Source organism: Phyllobates terribilis, unplaced genomic scaffold, assembly GCF_046119375.1.
Source record: "Phyllobates terribilis strain yellow unplaced genomic scaffold, ASM4611937v1 Scaffold_5__5_contigs__length_657084704, whole genome shotgun sequence".
NCBI classification, from domain to species: Eukaryota; Metazoa; Chordata; class Amphibia; order Anura; family Dendrobatidae; genus Phyllobates; species Phyllobates terribilis.
The window spans coordinates 315,248,578-315,258,037 of NW_027362765.1; positions in this window are offsets into that span (position 1 = coordinate 315,248,578).

Consider the following 9,460-nt stretch of genomic DNA (forward strand, 5'->3'; position numbering starts at 1 on the left):
TACATTTGACCTCTTTTTCGGATTTATCAATGCAGCGTGGCATGGAGGCGATGAGCCTGTGGCACTGCTGAGGTGTTATGGAAGCCCAGGTGGCTTTGATAGCAGCCTTCAGCTCGTCTGCATTGTTGGGTCTGGTGTCTCATCTTCCTCTTGACAATACTCCATAGATTCTCTATGGGGTTAAGGTCAGGTGAGTTTTCTGGCCAATCAACCACATATTGGTACTTTTGGCAGTGTGGACAGGTGCCAAGTCCTGCTGGAGAATGAAATTTCCATCTCCAAAAAGCTTGTCGGCAGAGGAAAGCATGAATTGCTCTAAAATTTCCTGGTAGACGGCTGCACTGACTTTGGTCTTGATAAAACACAGTGGACTTACACCAGCAGATGACATGGCTCCCCAAACCATCACTGATTGTGGAAACTTCACAGTTGACCTCAAGCAGCTTGGATTGTGGCCTCTCCACTCTTCCTCCAGACTCTGGGACCTTGATTTCCAAATGAAAATTGGAACTCTGGGACCTTGTGGAGAGTGTCAATGACCGCCTTCTGGACATCTGTCAAGTCATCAGTCTTCCCCATGATTGTGGAGCCTACTGAAACAGACTAAGGGACCTTTTTAAACGCTTATGAAGCCTTTGCAGGTGTTTTTTGTTAACTACTTTTATTTACTGAGATAATGAGTTTTGTGTTTCATTGGCTGTAAGCCATAATCATCAACATTAACAGAAATAAACACTTGAAATAGATCACTCTGTTTGTAATGACTCTATATAATATATGAGTTTCTCTTTTGTATTGAAGAATTTTGTGAGATGCACCTGTATATACTTGTATGTTGTGGTTTGGAGGATAACAATTAGCCCTAACATGGGCTTTTGATGAACTACCTAGCCATTATGGACTGTTTTTAAATGTTTTTAACTGTGATTTTCCATTGTCTAATAAAATTCTATATATTATTATAATAATTAATTAATGGTGATCCCGATCATTCATATACACACAGTCTTTTTCTTCTCTATATACTATGTTGTTTAGTGTGTGAACGGTGATCCCATAGACATATTGGTAGTGCCCTCAGTTTTTTTCCTAACTTTTTTTCTTAAGTATTATGTATTTAAATTACCAATTATTTGACCGCTGATCACACCCCAGAAGAAGCAAATTTTGTTTTGGCGAAACCCAGGGTCGGCCATATGGGGAATTTTATGAACAGAGCTTTTTTTATTCATGTTTGTGAGCATAACTGAAAATTAATTTTTGCACTAACATCATGTCTGGAGGATCTGCACTATGTTTATTTCTAGCAGTCAGATACCTGCTATTAAAATTACATGAAACTTTGAGACGTGATTGAACGTGACTCCTTCTGAATGAACGTTTGATGATTTGATTGCTGATAAAACATTGGACTGACACAGAGAGATGACTAGTTTTTACATCAAGCTTATTTTCCATGAGCTATAAAATGGTGATGAGTGGGACACACCCTCTGTTTCGGATTTTTCCCACATTGTAGCCCAGTGATTTTTTTTGTTGCTCTGTGGGAGTGGAGGGCTTGTCCCATATCCGCAGCAGCCCTGTTGGATTGTCTGGATTGATACGGTAACTCAAAAACATAGGTGTAGATTGTTACTTGCTAAAATCAAACCTTCTTTGTGTTAAAAATATTAAGAAATTCTGACCACAAATACAGCTACATAAAGAACTCATTTGCTTGTGTTTCTACCACTTCACCTGACAATGTAATGTATGGCCCATTAATTGGGCAGTACGGTGGCTCACTGGTTAGCATTGCAGCCCTGCAGCGCTGGGGTCCTGGGTTCAAATCCCACCAAGGACAACATCTGCAAGAAGTTTGTATGTTCTCCCCATGTTTGCGTGGGTTTCCTCCCAAACTCCAAAGACATACTGATAGGGAATGTAGATTGTGAGCCCCAATGGGGACAGCGATGATAATGTATGTAAAGTGCTGCGGAATATGTTGGCGCTATATAAAAATAAAGATTATTGTTATTATATAGATTTGAGGCCGGCATAACATTGGATTACTTACCATTGCTTAAGGTGGGTTATTGTGCCCTACAACTTAAGAAACATGTATACTCCTAAACTAGGAAATGTGTATATATTGTTCCTTTCAGTTGCAGAAGATTGCACAGTAGACTGATTTTGGTTGGTTCATCTCATCATCTGTAAGCATTCACATTTAGGAACGTTCTTGTTTTGGGAAACACTACAACCTGTCTCCTACAACAGAGCCAATGGATCTCTGCCAGTGACTCTTCAACTCAGAAGGAAGAGTGCCATTCTTGCCCATGGTGTGTGGTTGCTATTGGAGCTCAACTAGATGAGGATGACATCCAATAACACACAAGGTATAAAAATAAAAAAACAGACCCTTTTTTCTAACTAGGACAACTCCTTCACATCCAGTTGTGGTCAACATTATTGGTCTTCATTGTTTACTATATACAAGCCAATATCTTCAGAAATAAGTAGCTATATACCAACTGTGCATCACTAGAATATTTTAATAGCATCCAAAAACATTCAGCAGAAAAGGTGACTCGTCAACATACATGCAGTCATTTCAGAAAAGAATTGACGAATCATAGTATATAACATGGGTAGGATTAAAGGCACCCTTTCCCTAATACATGGCTGCACAACATTTGGCAACAACAGTGAACCATCTGTGAGCTTCTTGCACTTCTCTGCTACTAATTTCTCCACTACCTCTCTCTCAGCTCTCCCCAAAGATTTTCAGTGGAATTAAGATCAGAACTTAATGTTCGGCAATTTAAAATAAAGCATTTTTCCTTCTTAACCATTCTTACGTATTTTTGGATGTGTGTTTTGGGTCATTATCCTACTGTAGGAGTCACTTAGTCCAACTCATAACCTAGTTTGCTTACACTTGGTAGCACATTTTGGTCTAAATGTGCTATGTGACATCACTACTTAGACCTACTCTAGGACAAGGGCTTCTGTCACCAGGCACTGCCGTATTCACTCTGCTACTGGCGCTGGAGGAGACATCCTGTTCAGTATCTCTGGGCGACACAGACGCTGTCCAGCCAGCGATTAGTGTATCTGGGATGTGTGGTGTAACAGGCTAATAGGTGTTTGTGCTGTCCAGTAGCCCAGCAAGTGTAATCAGCTCCTTGCTGTGGCCAATGGGGCAGTACCACACCCTACTTAAACTTTCAGCATACTGGAAGTGTTTTTTTCTCCTTGAGCTCTAATGTTACTCATGTAAATTTGAACCTGACCCAATTCGTTCCACTACTACTTCCATACTGTTAGTTCCGCGGTCTATGACCCCAAAATGTCCTTCTGGTATTTTACCTCAGCTTTTTCACAGACTACAGTTTAGTCTCACGATTCTGTCCCTAGTTTGTTCTTCCTGTCATAGACCCAGCTAGTTTGATCATCTTTGCCTCAGGCTCGCTCCTCCGGCTAGCAGCTGCTCTATGCATGCAACCTAGTGGTACCCCACAATAAATGCAGCACCCCGGATAGGGTTTAAAGGGTAAAGATGAGGGTTGTTCTGGTATCTGCTGACGGTGTGGCTTGAGCCAAGTCTGTCCAAGGTAGTTTTTGGATTGAAGGCTTCTGACACACTTTACACTCCGATAATTGTTGATTATAATTTTCCCTGTAACACATTTAAGGCCTCATGTCGAAGAGACAACAAATCAGCCACACACTCTTAAAACATCCTCCACCATGTTTCACTATAGGTTGGTGCCCTTTTTATAATAATTTTATCTATAGACATAATGCTGGTTTGCCCTGACAAATAAACCAACACTCCAGGTACCTCCAGCTCATTCTGAAGTTCTTTGAATGCTGTAAGAATTCATCTTTTTGCACATTTAGAAACAACGCCAATAGTGTTCTCTCGTAAATTTTCCTCAAAGTGGGGACATGTGAGTCTAATTTTTAATTAATCACAAGGTAGTGGGATTTTGTCTTTTGTTTCAAACTGAAAAAAGGATGCCATTAATCGTGACTAGAAAATTTTAAATTTTTGTATCATTTCTGGTCAAGTTATAACATTGATATTTTTGTGTTTTATGCTTTCTGAATCAAACATATGAGTTTATACCTTTCCAAGTAGTTTCACTAAACACATTATTGCAGGAGATATTTTATACGGTGGATTTCATATTCAGGGGTGCCAATATTGTTGACCACAACTGTGTAACAGACATTATTCTGATTGTATAAGTCTGAAAGTCTCTATTATTCAAGTGCAATTTTTTTTTACAGCATTGGCAGAGAATCTGTAATCACGATTTTATACCCCAAACTAATGTCATGTATATTTAAAGAGCTTTAATGCTGAGTAAATCCTTACTTTTCTTGGAGAAATCAGTTTTTCTGTTTTACTGGTCTCCTGTCTATCTCTCTATTCCCCAACCACTACCGGCCTCTTGTCTCTAACTGGTCACTGAAACATGAGTGACCTATCAATCAGAGACAGGAAACAGGCAGAGATAGGGGAGAGACGCAGGAGGCCGGCAGCGGGCATAGACTGGGGAGAGAGGCAGGAGGCCGGCAGTGGGCAGAGATTGGGGAGAGAGGCAGGAGGCCAGCAGTTGTCATAGATTGGGCAGCAGAGATTGGAGAGAGGCAGGAGGCCAGCAGTGAGCAGAGATTGGAGAGAGAGGCAGGAGGCCAGCAGTGGTCACAGATTGGGGAGAGAGGCAAAAGGCCAGCAGTGGTCACAGATTGGGGAGAGAGGCAAAAGGCCAGCAGTGGTCACAGATTGGGGAGAGAGGCAGGAGGCCAGCAGTGGGCATAAATTGGGGAGAGAGGCAGGAGGCCGGCAGAGGTCACATATTGGGGAGAGAGGCAGGAGGCCGGCAGTGGGCATAGATTGGGCTGCAGAGATTGGAGAGAGGGGCAGGAGGCCAGCAGTGGTCATAGATTGGGGAGAGAGGCAGGAGGCCAGCAGTGGGCAGAGATTGGAGAGAGAGGCAGGAGGCCAGCAGTGGGCATAGATTGGGCAGCAGAGATTGGAAAGAGAGGCAGCAGGCCAGAAATTGGGGAGAGAGGCAGGAGGCCGTCAGTGGGCATAGATTGGGCAGCAAAGATTGGAGAGAGGGGCAGGAGGCCAGCAGTGGTCACAGATTGGGGAGAGAGGCAAAAGGCCAGCAGTGGCCACAGATTGGGGAGAGAGGCAGGAGGCCAGCAGTGGGCATAAATTGGGGAGAGAGGCAGGAGGCCAGCAGTGGGCAGAGATTGGGGAGAGAGGCAGGAGGCCGGCAGTGGTCACATATTGGGGAGAGAGGCAGGAGGCCGGCAGTGGGCATAGATTGGGCAGCAGAGATTGGAGAGAGGGGCAGGAGGCCAGCAGTGGTCATAGATTGGGGAGAGAGGCAGGAGGCCAGCAGTGAGCAGAGATTGGAGAGAGAGGCAGGAGGCCAGCAGTGGTCACAGATTGGGGAGAGAGGCAAAAGGCCAGCAGTGGTCACAGATTGGGGAGAGAGGCAGGAGGCCAGCAGTGGGCATAAATTGGGGAGAGAGGCAGGAGGCCGGCAGAGGTCACATATTGGGGAGAGAGGCAGGAGGCCGGCAGTGGGCATAGATTGGGCTGCAGAGATTGGAGAGACTGGCAGGAGGCCAGCAGTGGTCATAGATTGGGGAGAGAGGCAGGAGGCCAGCAGTGGGCAGAGATTGGAGAGAGAGGCAGGAGGCCAGCAGTGGGCATAGATTGGGCAGCAGAGATTGGAAAGAGAGGCAGCAGGCCAGAAATTGGGGAGAGAGGCAGGAGGCCGTCAGTGGGCATAGATTGGGCAGCAAAGATTGGAGAGAGGGGCAGGAGGCCAGCAGTGGTCACAGATTGGGGAGAGAGGCAAAAGGCCAGCAGTGGCCACAGATTGGGGAGAGAGGCAGGAGGCCAGCAGTGGGCATAAATTGGGGAGAGAGGCAGGAGGCCAGCAGTGGGCAGAGATTGGGGAGAGAGGCAGGAGGCCGGCAGTGGTCACATATTGGGGAGAGAGGCAGGAGGCCGGCAATGGGCATAGACTGGGCAGCAGAGATTGGAGAGAGGGGCAGGAGGTCAGCAGTGGTCATAGATTGGGGAGAGAGGCAGGAGGCCAGCAGTGGGCAGAGATTGGAGAGAGAGGCAGGAGGCCAGCAGTGGTCATAGATTGGGCAGCAGAGATTGGAAAGAGAGGCAGCAGGCCAGAAATTGGGGAGAGAGGCAGGAGGCCGTCAGTGGGCATAGATTGGGCAGCAAAGATTGGAGAGAGGGGCAGGAGGCCAGCAGTGGTCACAGATTGGGGAGAGAGGCAAAAGGCCAGCAGTGGTCACAGATTGGGGAGAGAGGCAGGAGGCCGGCAGTGGGCATAGATTGGGCAGCAGAGATTGGAGAGAGGGGCAGGAGGCCAGCAGTGGTCATAGATTGGGGAGAGAGGCAGGAGGCCAGCAGTGGGCAGAGATAGGAGAGAGAGGCAGGAGGCCAGCAGTGGTCATAGATTGGGCAGCAGAGATTGGAAAGAGAGGCAGCAGGCCAGAAATTGGGGAGAGAGGCAGGAGGCCGTCAGTGGTCATAGATTGGGCAGCAAAGATTGTAGAGAGGGGCAGGAGGCCAGCAGTGGTCACAGATTGGGGAGAGAGGCAAAAGGCCAGCAGTGGTCACAGATTGGGGAGAGAGGCAGGAGGCCGGCAGTGGGCATAGATTGGGCAGCAAAGATTGGAGAGAGGGGCAGGAGGCCAGCAGTGGTCACAGATTGGGGAGAGAGGCAGGAGGCCAGCAGTGGGCATAAATTGGGGAGAGAGGCAGGAGGCCAGCAGTGGGCATAGATTGGGGAGAGAGCCGGGAGGCCAGCAGTGGGCAGAGATTGGAGAGAGAGGCAGGAGGCCGTCAGTGGGCATAGATTGGGCAGCAAAGATTGTAGAGAGGGGCAGGAGGCCAGCAGTGGTCACAGATTGGGGAGAGAGGCAAAAGGCCAGCAGTGGTCACAGATTGGGGAGAGAGGCAGGAGGCCAGCAGTGGGCATAAATTGGGGAGAGAAGCAGGAGGCCAGCAGTGGGCATAGATTGGGGAGAGAGGCAGGAGACCAGCAGTGGGCAGAGATTGGGGAGAGAGGCAGGAGGCCAGCAGTGGTCACATATTGGGGAGAGAGGCAGGAGGCCGGCAGTGGGCATAGATTGGGCAGCAGAGATTGGAGAGAGGGGCAGGAGGCCAGCAGTGGTCATAGATTGGGGAGAGAGGCAGGAGGCCAGCAGTGATCATAGATTGGGCAGCAGAGATTGGAAAGAGAGGCAGCAGGCCAGAAATTGGGGAGAGAGGCAGGAGGCCGTCAGTGGGCATAGATTGGGCAGCAAAGATTGGAGAGAGGGGCAGGAGGCCAGCAGTGGTCACAGATTGGGGAGAGAGGCAAAAGGCCAGCAGTGGTCACAGATTGCGGAGAGAGGCAGGAGGCCAGCAGTGGGCATAAATTGGGGAGAGAGGCAGGAGGCCAGCAGTGGGCATAGATTGGGGAGAGAGGCGGGAGGCCAGCAGTGGGCAGAGATTGGAGAGAGAGGCAGGAGGCCAGCAGTGGTCATAGATTGGGCAGCAGAGATTGGAAAGAGAGGCAGCAGGCTAGAAATTGGGGAGAGAGGCAGGAGGCCGTCAGTGGGCATAGATTGGGCAGCAAAGATTGGAGAGAGGGGCAGGAGGCCAGCAGTGGTCACAGATTGGGGAGAGAGGCAAAAGGCCAGCAGTGGTCACAGATTGGGGAGAGAGGCAGGAGGCCAGCAGTGGGCATAAATTGGGGAAAGAGGCAGGAGGCCAGCAGTGGGCATAGATTGGGGAGAGAGGCAGGAGGCCAGCAGTGGGCAGAGATTGGAGAGAGAGGCAGGAGGCCAGCAGTGGTCATAGATTGGGCAGCAGAGATTGGAAAGAGAGGCAGCAGGCCAGAAATTGGGGAGAGAGGCAGGAGGCCGTCAGTGGGCATAGATTGGGCTGCAAAGATTGGAGAGAGGGGCAGGAGGCCAGCAGTGGTCATAAATTGGGGAGAGAGGCAGGAGGCCAGCAGTGGGCATAGATTGGGGAGAGGGGCAGGAGGCCAGCAGTGGGCAGAGATTGGGGAGAGGGGCAGGAGGCCAGCAGTGGGCAAAAGATTGGGGAGAGGGGCAGGAGGCCAGCAGGGGGCAGAGATTAGGGAGAGTGGCAGGAGGCCAGCAGTGGGCAGAGATTGGGGAGAGGGGCAGGAGGCCAGCAGTGGGCAGAGATTGGGGAGAGGGGCAGGAGGCCATCAGTGGGCATAGATTGGGCAGCAAAGATTGGAGAGAGGGGCAGGAGGCCAGCAGTGGTCACAGATTGGGGAGAGAGGCAGGAGGCCAGCAGTGGGCATAGATTGGGGAGAGGGGCAGGAGGCCAGCAGTGGGCATAGATTGGGGAGAGGGGCAGGAGGCCAGCAGTGGGCATAGATTGGGGAGAGGGGCAGGAGGCCAGCAGTGGGCAGAGATTGGGGAGAGTGGCAGGAGGCCAGCAGGGGGCAGAGATTAGGGAGAGTGGCAGGAGGCCAGCAGTGGGCAGAGATTAGGGAGAGCGGCAGGAGGCCAGCAGTGGGCAGAGATTGGGGAGAGGGGCAGGAGGCCATCAGTGGGCATAGATTGGGCAGCAAAGATTGGAGAGAGGGGCAGGAGGCCAGCAGTGGTCACAGATTGGGGAGAGAGGCAGGAGGCCAGCAGTGGGCATAGATTGGGGAGAGGGGCAGGAGGCCAGCAGTGGGCATAGACTGGGCAGCAAAGATTGGAGAGAGGGGCAGGAGGCCAGCAGTGGTCACAGATTGGGGAGAGAGGCAGGAGGCCAGCAGTGGGCATAGATTGGGGAGAGGGGCAGGAGGCCAGCAGTGGGCATAGATTGGGGAGAGGGGTAGGAGGCCAGCAGTGGGCATAGATTGGGCAGCAAAGATTGGAGAGAGGGGCAGGAGGCCAGCAGTGGTCACAGATTGGGGAGAGAGGCAGGAGGCCAGCAGTGGGCATAGATTGGGGAGAGGGGCAGGAGGCCAGCAGTGGGCATAGATTGGGCAGCAAAGATTGGAGAGAGGGGCAGGAGGCCAGCAGTGGTCACAGATTGGGGAGAGAGGCAGGAGGCCAGCAGTGGGCATAGATTGGGGAGAGGGGCAGGAGGCCAGCAGTGGGCATAGATTGGGGAGAGGGGCAGGAGGCCAGCAGTGGGCATAGATTGGGGAGAGGGGCAGGAGGCCAGCAGTGGGCAGAGATTGGGGAGAGGGGCAGGAGAGCTGTAAGTGCAGAATAACTAATTAGCATAAAATTTTATTCTATACATTTCTCCAAAATAGCAAAATGGACTTCTACAAGAGAGGGAAGGATTTACTCAGTATTAAAGAACCTTTATATACAGGTCATTAGTTTGGGGTATAAGATCCTGATTAAAGATTCTTTTTAGGCCAAGTTCACACTTTCAGTATTTGGTCAGTATTTTACTTCA